The 13134-nt window shown below is 53.0% G+C and overlaps 1 protein-coding gene across 3 annotated transcripts in view; it reads right to left on the minus strand.

Moving 5' to 3' along the window:
- Positions 1-13134, minus strand: part of CPNE5 (copine 5) — an 83988-nt gene that overhangs the window by 50312 nt on the left and 20542 nt on the right. The gene's annotated exons all lie outside the window — the stretch shown is intronic.

Below are 13134 nucleotides of genomic sequence, written 5' to 3' on the forward strand. Positions count from 1 at the left end.
ATATATAATGGATCTAACAAAATGACGTTGAACAAAGGACCTTATTTGAGAACCTGCTACATTTGATCCAGTTGTAGTATCTGACTGGTTCCCTCATTAATTACTGAGTTAAATAAATATTTGCCATGTGTTCATTTTATATTTGTATGGAATTCATGATTTTACTTTTTAAAAAAATGTATCCTTTAATAGGAACTTAAAAAAAAAAATCCATGCTTGCCCTGGCTGGTTTGGCTCAGTGGTTAGAGCGTCGGCCTGTGGTCCAGAGAGACCTGGGTTCAGTTCCCGCTAAGGGCATGTGCCTCAGTTGCAGTTTGTCTCCGGCCCTGGCTGGGTCATGTGGGTGGCAACCACTTGATGTGTCCCTTTCATGTCGATGTTTCTCTCTCTCTCCCTCCCTCTCACTCTATCTGAACAAAGTATCGAAAAATGTCCTCGGGTGAGGATAAAAAAATAAAAAACATTCATGCTCAAGCCCCACCACAGAACAATTAAATCCAGATCTCAATGGGTGGGGCCTGACAAAGTTTCCTAGGTGACCCTAATGTACAGATGGAGCGGGGAACCAGTGATGGAGGAAGGAAGGAAGTGAACACTTACTGAGCTCCTGCTGATGCTCAGTAGATAAGTAGATCATTATCTTATTGGATTCTCACAAAGACCTTGTGAGTTATTAGCCATTTTACCAGTGAGAAAACTGAGAATCAGAGATGTTAAGTAACTTGCCTAAGGCCATACAGCTTGGCAGAGCTGGGATCTAAACCTAGGCATGTCTAACTCCAAAGCCCATTATACATCTTTTTTATTTTATCTAACGGGCAGGAGTCTTATGAAAATCAAATAAAGATGAGTTTTACTTCACATGTATTTGCAGACTGTGTGCAAGGCAGTGGGGAAGACTTGGAGTTGACTACGACTGGGTTCCGGCCCCACTCCTAAATTCAAGCAAAATCTTATCATGTATAATTCTCGTTCCAAATGAGTTCTTGCATTTTCCTCTCCTGATCTTTCTAATTCTTTTTTTTTTTTATCCTCACCTGAGGACATTTTTGCATTTATCTTCAGATAGAGTGGGAGGGACAGAGGGGGGAAGAGAGAGAAATATCAACGTGAAAGAGACACATCGACTGGTTGCCACCCACATGGCCCCAACCGGGGCGGGGACAAACTGCAACCGAGGTACATGCCCTTAGCAGGAACCAAACCCGGGACTGTGGTCCATGGGCCAACGACGCTCTAACTGCTGAGCCAAAGCGGCCAGGGCGTCTTTCTAATTCTTAATATTCCTGTCTTCAGACAAAAGGAAAATACCTTCTAATGGCAGAATCTTCCAGGTAAACACCCAGGTTCAAGAGAATCCTCTGTGCAGGACCGGCCCTGTCTCGTCCTTGGTGCATCGCCCTCTCCCCTCAAACAGCCTGGAGTCCCTCAGCAGGCCTGGGACGAACCCCAGCCCAGAAGGAGCAAGCATGCTCTTGTGCACTCCTCTCTCCCGCCGCCAGCAGAGATGCAGGGAAAACACCCATTAGGAAAGATGACAGCGCTGCTTTTAAAATGCCACTTGAAGCTTCAATAGAGGGGAATTCCCTAGAGACGGATCTCTGCTGGAGAAGAAAATGGAGTTCCCCTGGAAACAGGACAGGGAGGGGGACTCCAAGGGCCCCCAGCACCAGAGAGCAGGAAAGAGGCCAGTGAGCCAGGCGGGGCAGTGATGAATTGCCAGGACTCAGGGGTAATTAACATGTGCTCATCACCAAGGACTGTGAAATCCGCAACCCAGGGACTTACTAAAGATGTTTGATAGCCTTCATTACTCGGGCTAATAACAAAGAAACAACATGAGAAAACTTAGGGTTTACAAATCCAAGAAGCCCCCAGGTCCCTCTCAGGCACAATTTACATCCCTATTAATGATGGTAGGAATACAACTGAACTGATTTTCCAAAAACTCAGTGTGGCTGTATTTCATTCTACATAGAATGGTTGAAATTCCAAGTGGGAAGGGACTCGGAGCAATGCGGTATTAGCTGTGGGAAGCACATGTGTAAAGGACAAACACATGCTATGTGAATGTACAGAAAGATTTTTCCCATTAGGCAGACCTCACCCCCTGGACTTTAAGAATAGCAAGAACTAGCGGCCAGAGTTAATAGTTAACCATTATATTGTGTGGTTAACAATTGCATTGTACAGACCCGAAACTGCTTGCTCCCTCAGGCATAATGGCTAACTGCAGATATCTGCTTCTGTATGTGCTTGCTTGCTTGCTTGCAAACCTTCAGCCCAATTTCTTAACAGGGGCTAAGACAACTACATAAGCAACCCACCCTGAGCTCCGGGCTGCTCTCTCCTCTGCGTAGGATGGGACAGTCGCCGAGCTAATAAAGCTCTCTTAATTTGAACCCAGTTCGGAGTCTGAGTCTGGTCTGTCTCTTTGGTCTACAACACGTGGAGGCCTGTGATCTGACTGTGTACTTGGGGAAAAGGGAGGATGGGTGAACCCTCACCACCTGTCATTGGAGCAGAGCTAGCCTTGAACACTTTCAGCTCCCTAGAAATACTGCCCCTCCTTCTGGTCCTTTCTGAACCCCTCTGTCCACACTCCAGGGTCTGAGGATGGGGGGGACCAGGCACTGCTCACAGTCTGGGTCACAGGCCACCAAACACCAGGCACAGGAGTTCTCTGATCAACAACGCTGAAGAGAAGCCCCCAAATCTTTGTTTTACCAAGCGGTCTGATGCAGAGGGCTTGGGGTGGAGGGCAAGTGTGGTCTGGGTAGGCTGTGGTGTGTAACTGGGAAACAGGCTAGGCAACCAAGGAGGTGAGGGGGCCTCCCTGACCCCAGGGACCTGGGGCAGGCTCCCAGTGGGGAGAAAGAAAATACAAATGAGAAAGAGGCTGGAATTAGGGTATTATACCCCCTCTGAAAAGTTCACTATGTGTCCCTGGCAACAAAACCCAGTGGGTAAAGCCCCCGACATGCCACCAAAGATGCTCCCCAGGGCTCCTAAAACCTCATGACTGAGCCCCGAGAACATCAACTCAGCATTAAATACATGTCATCAGCTCCAGAGAGACCCTCAAAGGGGAGGTGGACTTGAAACTTCTTTGAGGACTAAATTAAATGGCTCCCAGGTGCTCTGCATCACAGGAATGGGGGTAGGAAGGCAGCTGTCCCTCCAAACTGCCCTGGGACGAGGGCCAGTGCAGGGCTGAGAGTGAGAACCCAGGCCAGGCAAGTCTCCCAACATCCATGTCAACTCATCGCAATGCCCAGAGCCAGGGTGGTAGAGGGGGCAGCCGGGCCAGGGGCCCAGGACCCCCACTGGCCACGGTCTGTTGCTTATTATCTACGTGAGACAACACAGGAACCCCTCAGGGGCTGCGTGTCCTCATCGCTCAAACAGAGCCGAGCATTCCTGATCCGGAGGAAGACAGGCGGGACGAGGAGCCCCGTGCCCGTGTCTGCTGCGCAGCGGCCTTCAGCACCCGTCATAACCCTCTCGTGGCCCTACTGCGTGCCAGACACCAAGGCTTTCCCATATATGAACGTGTTTAATCTTCACTCTTATGAGGCAGTACTATTATTATTCCCATTTTACAGATAAATTCACTAAGATAAAGCTCAGAGACATTGAGTGACTTGTCCAAGGTCACACAGCAAGTAGTTAGCGAGAGGATTTGAACCCAGGCAGATCTGGCTCCGAATCAGTAAGGAGTTTTAGTAGTCACTAACCAAGAAGATGTTAATGCTACGAATGAGGCTGGATCTCCATCCCTCCGGCAGCCCAAAATCTGAGTTTCTTCAGTGCTTACTGTCCCTCCCCCCTTGTGGACTCTCCTGGGGGGTCTGGATGGTTCTACAGGTCAGGTGGTACAGGTGAGTGACCCTGACCTATACCTGAGCTCACCACCATCCCATCTCCAACCTCTACAGACAGAGAGAGAGAGAGAGAGAGAGAGTGTCCTGGTTCTGCCTGTGATTTCCATAAACATTCATTGATTAACAAGTTGACCTACAACCTAGACCTAAAGATCTCAGAACTGGAAGGAACCAAATCCTCTCAACCAATGAGAAAAGAGTCAGGAAAGGGGTTTGGGGTGTTCTGACTGAGGTCGCACTGCTAACCAGGAAAAGTGCTGTGACCATCCTGAGCTCAGAGCAGTGCCCTGTCCTCCCAGAAGCCTGTCAACGTGGCTTCTTCCTTCCATCAAATCCTCCTCCTTCTGTTTTGTATCATGACTTCTCTTCAAAATGCTTCCACACACCCATGATCTCATTTAAAGCCCGCTAACCTGCGGGAGCTCACAGTATTGTCACCCCCACTTTACAGATGAGGAAACAGAGCTCCAGAGGTCAGAAGGGCCTCCCGGAGGCTCCCAGCAGCGAGGGAGGGGTCCAAGGCTCCCAGGGGTGACAGAGTCACTGTGGTCCCTGCCTCGGTACGGAGCAGGTGGCTCTGCATGCCCGAACAGTCTGAACGTCCCCTGCCTTAAGCAGCTCTTGCCTTTTTACAAATGACAGTTTTGGAGACCTCCTCCCAGCTGCAAAGCCCCCAGGGCCGCGCCGGCCGGGACAGGCAGGGCTGGCGGAGTGCTCTCTACCTCCACACTGCACACCCTTCCCCAGCTGGACACCCCTGTGATGTTCAGACATTACTGATGGCTCCTTCACCGGGGATTCTAAAAGTCCTGCTGCAGAGCCCAGCCCTGGCCCCTTGTGAATCTTGTTCACCGAGATTAAAATCAGAGGCCAGTCCTGGCCAGTTTGGCTCAGCAGTTGAGCGTTGGCCTGCGGACCAGAGAGTCCCGGGTTCGGTTCCCACTAGAGGCACGTACCACACACACACACACACACACACACACACACACACACACACACACATTAGAGGCCAGAAAGCAATCCAACCTAAACAGAAATAGGAAAAGGGAATGTATTGGCTCTAGGAACAGGTCCAGGGTGGGTGCCCAGGCCTGGGGATGAGGAGGGCCCAAGGTCTGGGCAGCTGGGAAGAGGGCCTGGGTTGCAGAGAGGGGCACAGAGGACCTGTTTCCATGCCAGGACCTGCCACCATCTTGGATCTGGGAAGTTCTCTCCGGTTCTCACACTGGAGGGGTCCAGGATTCTGTAGCCACAAAACCAGGCCCAGAGTGAGGAGGGAGCCGGCCTAAAGCCACACAGGGAGAACGTGACTTCTTGGCCTGCTGACCTCCCAGGCCACCCCCTGCTCTGTCAGGTCTCTTGGGTGAAGAAGGGCAGAGGTAAGTGAGGGACTGAGGTTCAAAGGCCTTCCCAGCGCCCAGGCCTGGACAGAGAAGGTTCCCTCTCTGGCCTCAGGCACCAGCAGCAGCCTGTGAAAATCTACCAAGTTTATAATGAAAGACTTCCTGCCTAAAAGCTTACTTCCTAATTAGCCATTGTTCAGATAATCCGTTAAATCATCCCAGCGCCTGGGGAAATAACCCTTTTACCAAAGAGCCTGGCTGCCAAGCTGCTAGCAAAACACTCACCACCAGTCTGTCCCCTGGTGGCTGGACCCTGAGCTTCGGGTCTGGCTGCAGCATGTAGGGGAAGGGGCCTGAGCAAGCCCCACCCTAACGGCACCCCTAAAGTTCTATAGCCCCTAACAAATGACCTCAGGATGCCTCAAATACCATCAGTGGTTCCGTTCTCCCGGTAAAGCACTGATTTCTCACTCAGAGATCCTCCCTCCCTCCCTCCCTCCCTCCCTCCCTCCCTCCCTCCTTTCTTTCTTTCTTTCTTTCTTTCTTTCTTTCTTTCTTTCTTTCTTTCCTTTCTTTCTCTCTCTCTCCATCTCTCTCTTTCCTTCTCTCTCTCTTTCTCTTATTCCTCACCCAAGGATATTGATTTTGGAGAGGAAGGGAGAAAGAGAAACATCGATGTGAGAGAGAAACATCAATCAGTTGCCTCCTGCACGCGCCCCAACCAGGGATCGAACCTGCAACCTAGGTACGTGCCCTGACCAAGAATCAAACCCACAACCTTTTGGATGGACGATGCTCCATCCAATGGAGCCACCCGGCCAGGGCTCACTCAGGGCTTCTTATAAGAAGAGCCATTATTGAACATATTCTACGAGCCAGGCACTTTACATGGATGAGCTCATCTAATCCTCACCACAGGCCCCTAAACCAAAGCACTTGCCAAAGAGCCCCAGCTGGGAAGGTGCAGCCCAGACTTGAACCCATCACCTTGACTTGGGAGCCCACGCTCTCAACAGCTCAGCCACACTGTGAAGTGCACCTGGACGCTAACACGGAGGAGTAAACAGACTGATCAGTCACCAGGGCCTGGCCTTGAACCTGGGGTTGACTAGGACAGCAGACTCCTTTCTCCAGATGAAATCTCGGGCTCCCATCTCATGTTACCTGGAACTAGCAAACACCTCTGGCAGAATGGGGGAAGGGCAGCAGGACTCACACACAGATTCACGGCTAGGCCCTGAGGCACCACATCAAACCTGGAGCATCAGACTGAAAGTCAGGCCGGGGCAGATGGGAGGGGCCCGGGGCTGGACCACAGCACACCCAGCTCTGCCGCTTTCTAGCCGAGTCACTGGGCAGAGCAAGACCCCTCCATGCCTCTGCTTCCTCGTCTGGGGTGTGGTGAGGGCCTGGGGGCATAAGGTGCTGCTGATGTGGAGACGGCACAGGGCAGTAGGAATGTCCCTTGTCCTATGGCAGGAGCCGCAGCACAGGGGACAGAGCCTGGCCCAGCTGTCTGACTGTAGCACATAAGTGTAATATTTGCAAGTATTGGGTATAGCCAGGCACTGTGCTGAGTGATTCTGTCACTTAGTCCCCGACAGCCCAATGAGCAGGCCTTGGGGTGCTAGTTTACTGGTGGAAACCAAGGCTCAGAGAGGTTCAGGGAAGCGGCAGAATGAGGATTTGCAGGCACACGTGACAGTGCCTCACTGTGTCAAAGCAGCTTCTAAAGTCCCAGCCTGAAGAGCAGGTGCCCAGGACCCATTAGCTCCCCAAGCCCGGCCTTGGTCTCGGACTTCCAGCTCCTGGCAGGGAGTCAGGGCCCTGAAAATTCAGAGCAAAGACCCCGAACGGCTGCCCAAGGGACTCAAGGCTAAAGAGGGGCCATTCTTTGCAGGGACAACTCCTCTCTGCAGAACGGGGAGAGTCCGAAAGCCAACCCCGTGCTCTGCTTGGAGTCCACCTCCTGAGAAGTCCACCTCCTCCTCTTGCTCTGGGCTTTAGCAATAACATCAATCCACTCAGTACTTTAAGTCTTTTGATTAAAATCTATGTCACATGGCTGGGGCCAGGTCCTGTGTTGTTCATTGGGGATCCCAAACTGGACTCACGGCCTGACGGGCAGAGGATCATTTTATTTCAAACTCTTGGCCATTGGACAAACTGGATCCTCACTGCCCTTGCGCACAGTCTCATCCCAGAACATCCACAAGCCCACAAACGACATGTCCTTCTACTTCTGCCTTTCCCGCTGCAACCCACACCACACAGTGGCCAGAGGTGTCTTTCTGCAACACAAACTAGGCTGTATCACCCCCCTGCTCAAACCCTCAAATAGCTTCGCGTCGAACTCAGAGCAGCATCTGAGCTCCTACATGGCCGATGAAGCCCTGCAGGAGTGCCCCTGCCAACCTCTGTGACCGCTGCCCCTGCCACTCTCTGTGTCCACATCACCCACTGTCTTCATTATTCACACCACTCAAACTACGCTGGCCTGCTTCTTCTTTTTAAACCCTCGCCCGAGGGTATTTTTCCATTTATCTTCAGATAGAGTGGGAGGGAAAGAGAGAGAGAGAGAGAGGAGAGAGAGAAACATTGATGTAAGAGAGACACATTGACTGTCCGCCTCCCGCACAACCCCAACCAGGACCAGGGACCAAACTACAACCAAGGTACGTGCCCTTGACTGGAATCGAACCTGCAACTCTGGTCTGAGGGCTGACACTCTAACCACTGAGCAAAACTGGCCAGGGCCCTACTGGCCTTTTTCCTGTTCTGGGTCGTGAGCTTGTTCCCACCTCGTGGCACCACTCAGGACTCAACTCCAGTGGCTCAGAAGGGCCTCCCTCAACCTCCCCAACTAATCAGCCCCTTCTACCTGGTCACTCTCTGTCCCATCACACTTTTCCACAGCACGTGTCAGTCAGCACCTGAAATCATGCGGTGTTTTTGCCGATTACACTAAGCCTCTCCAGAGAGGGACTCGGTCTGTCTTATTCCCCACTATGTGCCTGGATCAGTGTGTGGCATGTACTAGGTGCTCAATAAATGTCTGTTCACTGACTTCTGAAAATGTGGTCAAATCTCTTTGGAAACTGTGATTAAATCTAACACTTTGTACTCCCAACAGGATTCCCAGTGGGGCGCCGCCTCCCTCCACCCCTCTGGGCCGCAGTTAGATTGAGTCGCTGCCGGCTCAGGGGCACACGGGCGCATTCTCCCCTCCAGGCTTTGCTCGGAGCCCATTCCTGCAATGCCACTTCTCTCTCCCGCCATCCCTCAAGGGCCCTTCCCCAGGGAGCCTCCCCAGCCCTCCGAATCTCTCCCTGCTGTGAGGTGCTGAGATCACCTCTAGACTACTAGGGTGGCTCTTGTCTGAAACTTGGGGCTTCTTAGAGGACCTGTTCTAATACACTTATCAAGATGAAGAAAATGAATCTTTTAAATCCTTCCATGTCTGGGTCTGGTCTTCCCAGCTCCCCATAAGGTCTCTGAGGGCAGGGAACGCCCTGCTTTGCACCCTGGAGGATACCAGAGTGTCTTGTCCAAGTTACTTCTCTTGGCCTCCACGCTCCTGTCTACAGGATGGGTTACCTGAGATAAGTGTGTGCCTGGTACTTGTCTGCACCCACAGCCCATCAATGAGACTGTCAACAAGCACTCTCTTACCAAGTGCCTACCTGGCTCCTCCAGCTCCTATGTTACCTCTAATCCTTACAGCCCAGCAGGTAAATATTGCTAGTTGCCCACTTCACATGTAGGACACTGAGGCTCAGAGAGGGTAAGTGTCTAGTACAAGGTCACACAGCTCTAAGTACTGAGGTCCTGACACAAAGCCTGGTCTGTCTGACTCCCAAGAACTGCCCAAGACACCACTGTCCTCTGGTTCAATAGGGAGAAAACCTGGTTTCCTGTGTCGCCCAGGGCCAGTTTCTTTGCCCTCTGGGTCTGGGGATAATCTGTACCTGGCCACAGAGGTGTCAGGATTTGAGACGAGGAGTTGGACATGCGGCACATGGCAGGCACTCAGTAAAGGATACCTGTCGTACGCAGATGTTCTGAACACCTTGGTTGACTCTGATTCTCAGATTCTTTTTTTTTTTTTATCCTCACTCGAGGACATTTTTCCATTTTTTGTTCAGATAGAGTGGGAGGGAGAGAGAGAGAGAAACATCGACGTGAAAGGGACACATCGAGTGGTTGCCACCCGCACAACCCAACCAGGGCTGGAGACAAACTGCAACCAAGGTAACTGCCCTCAGCGGGAACCGAACCCGGGTCTCTCTGGACCCTAGGCCAAAGCTCTAACCGCTGAGCCAAACCGGCCAGGGCACTTCTCCGATCCTTAAACAGTGGGAGTGTGGAGAGCCATCCTGGCTGCTGGGAGAGGGCGTGGGGGCCCGGAGAGCGCTGAGGACGGAGCAGAGCCGGGAAGGCCTGGCCGCCGCGGGGGCACTTCCTCTGGAGGAACAGAGCGGGCAGGGAGTCCGCCGGCCTGTCGGTGCAGCGAGGGAAGAAGGCAGGTAGCAGGCCAGGAGGTAGGGTGCGGAAAGCTGGGGTCAAATAGTTTGGGTTTTGTTTTATTGCTTATAATCTATTACTTTAAGTTATTAAAAAATTTCTTTTTTCTTTATTAATTTTTAGAGTGAGAAGAAGGGAGAGGAAGAGAGAGAGAGAAACATCGATGAGAGAGAACATGGATTGGCCGCCTCCTGCATGCCCCCCACTGGGGATCGGGGCCACAACCTGGGCATGTGCCCTGACTGGGAATCGAACCGGAGACCTCTTGGTGCATAGGTCAAAGCTCAACCACTGAGCCACACCAGCCAGGCTTCAGTTATATTTTAAAATGAGTTTCATCCATCCTAGGCGTGGGAGTTGCATTTGAAAGGCGCTAACTAGGTGGCTCACCTCAGAGGCATGCGCTCATGGGCACGGAGAGCCCTACTAACAGGGATGCCAGCAATGATCGCTCACAGCCCACAGGAAGGTGTGGAGAGACACGGAGGTTAGAAGGGTCGAACAAACACTTCAGCGGGGCATGAGCATCCGAGGGCACCAACACCCTCACGCCCTGGAGAGGGTCTGGGCTCCCCACGAGCAGAGGCTGGGGTGGCCTGACCCTCCCCGACGCTGGAGCCGCGTCCCAGGCCTGCTGCAGCGAGCTTCCAGCAAGAGGCAGGCCCTGGGACTCCGCGGAGCTTGTGAGGACAGGAGCTGGGGCCACATGCTCATTAGCCTAGAGTCTGACCCATCTGTTAGATAACACGAAACTGCCAACAGTTTCAAACTGCGGATCCACGTGGTTCAGCCTAACGTGCCGGTGCACGTGGCACAAATCAGCCCAGTCCTGCTTCAGTGGCCGCGAGGCCCAGGGTCCAGTCCGGGGCAGGGCTGTGCCTGTACCACCTCTGACTGTGGGTGGTGCTGGCATCTGCCCTAAAGGCCCAGCAGCTGTGGACAGCCAACAGGTCGATGGCTCGTGCCGTGGGCCAATCCCACCTGCTCACGGCCACTGCGGCATCACCATGAGCCAGCAGAGCGCCAGCAGGGCGGACCAGTGGCACCTCGCCTGTGGCCATTCTGAGGGTATCCGGGTGGGAAAGGTCTGACACCAGGCTCAGAAGCTGATGTTTCATCTAAGAGGCTCGGGGACGAGGTGAATCCCTGAGCTGTGGTCTGAGAGCCGCTGGAACCAAGGAAAAGCCCGTTTCTGTTCTGCAGGAACTGAAGGGGAGAGAAGGGACCCTGCCTGCCAGGGGTGAGTGTGGGGGGACCTTCAGAGCCAGAGCAGGGAGCACGGTGGGGGTCTGGAGGGGGCAGGAGCCAGAAAGGCCATCACTGAGAGGCAAGGTCTCGCGGGCAGGCTGAGAGGGATGCCCCAAACAACCCGGGGGGGGGGGGGAGCACAAAGGCACCGCAGCGGCAGGGAAACGGGGTCTTGCAGTAGCAGCAGCCACCATCCTGGCGGCCGGCGTGCCCACGTGCAGGGCTCTGCTGGGCACAGCACAGCGATCACGGTTCCTGGAAGAGCCCTGATGAGAGACCCTCCCCACACGGGTGGGGATCCTTCCCTTCCAGCCCGTCTTCCTGGAGCCCTCAGTCCTCGGACTCGGGTTTTACAGCAGTACTCAGGATGCTGGCTGTCATCTGTCCCCGCGAGGACAGGCTTGGTGCAGGTCACAGGACTCCAAACGGCCTCTTCCACGGTGGCGGAGCACCCAAGTCCTCAAGCTGGGCGACATCCATTGCAACTGAGAGTTCTGGGCATTTTCTTAGTCTTCCCAAGAAGGTCTCCTAACCCCCTTGACAGGCGAGTACACTGAGACTTGGAGAAAGGAAATACCTCCCCCAGGCCACATAGTCGGTAACTATCAGAACTGGGATGGGAGCGCAGGGGTTTGGACATCAAGTTAGGACGAGGCATCTGATTCTTATTCACGATGTCCTTAGGCCATTCACCAGATGGAGAAACATGGGGTGGGTTATAACAAGTTATGTAGATGCTATGTGGCTGAACAGCACACCCCAAAGGTCAGTCCAGTGGAGGACCCCAGCACGCCAGCCCGCTCAGCTGCTCACCGTCTGTGCCAGTGGCAACTGCTGGCCCAGGCCCCGGAGACAGAACCAAGACGCGGATGCAGGATCGTAGTTCAACACGATCTTCGCAGACCGCACGAGAGACTGAATCCACCACATGACCCGTAATGGAGATAGATGTAAAACCACACTTAGATTCAGAAACTCCATTTCCAGGTCTGAGCTGAGGGAACCCTTTGTGAAGAGCAGCTCATGTGAGAAAGACACAGGAGCCCCAGACTCAACACGAAGTCGAAGTCAAGGGTCACAGAGGCCGGCAGAGTAACAGACAGCATGGACTTTGGGTAACCCTGGGAGAGACAGAGTGCAGACCCAGGCAGGAGCGTGACCGTCTAGTTTGAGCCCCTGTGAGGAAGGAGCCAGCCCATGATGCTTTGGGCTGGACGAGTGGACGGCACAGGACACACACTTGGGGAAGGACACTGAAGAACGATGTGTGGCCCTGGCCAGGTGGCTCAGTGGGTTGGAGCATCATCCTGTACACCAAAAGGTTGCGGGTTCAATTCCTGGTCAGGGCACATACCCAGGTTTTGGTTTCCATTCCTGGTTGGGGCACAGATGGGAGGCAACTGATCCATGCTTCTCTCTCCCATCAATGTTCCTTTCTCTCTCTCTCTCTCTCTCTCTCTCAAATTAGTAAACATATTGTTGGGTGATAATTAAAAGTAAACAATGAACGTGTGTTCCGGGAGGGAGGCGGTGGTAAATGGCCAAGAGACAGTGACATGAACAGGAACTACTGATAGAAATGGTCACATTCGAAGTCTGCCCAAAAGCAAGCTAACAGGGCCCACGAGCAGTCTTCAAACATTGAGGGAAAAGACACGTGGAAGAGAAAGTCAGCTTAACGTCGTGCCTCTAAGAAGGGCAGAATTAGGAACAAGTGGAACTGTGCCCTCTATTTGTAACCATTACTTCTACAACGTCATGTTTTAGGAAAGCACTTTCCCGTGAACCTCTCTGTGCTTCAGTTTCCTCCTCCGTGAAATGGGGCCAATAGCAGGAATAATGAATAACAGCAACGCTCCTTCACAGGGGTGCGGCGAGGACTCGGCGGTTGCTGTGGGGGCGCCCAGAGCAGAGCCTGGCACAGCACTGTCACCCAGCGTATTCTATCGGCACCACCACTGCTGCCATCGTTACCTCCCCGAACTGCAAGGGAGCTCTGCTGGTTGTAAACCGTGTCTGGTCCCCCTTGGTGTCCCAGCATCCTCCCTGTCACACAGTAGGTGCCCAACACATGCTCATTGAATCAAAGTTATGTGAAGGCACATATCAAGGTGCTCCGAGGATATTATTACAAA

The sequence above is a fragment of the Molossus molossus genome, unplaced genomic scaffold (assembly GCF_014108415.1).
Source record: "Molossus molossus isolate mMolMol1 unplaced genomic scaffold, mMolMol1.p scaffold_m16_p_8, whole genome shotgun sequence".
NCBI lineage: Eukaryota > Metazoa > Chordata > Mammalia > Chiroptera > Molossidae > Molossus > Molossus molossus.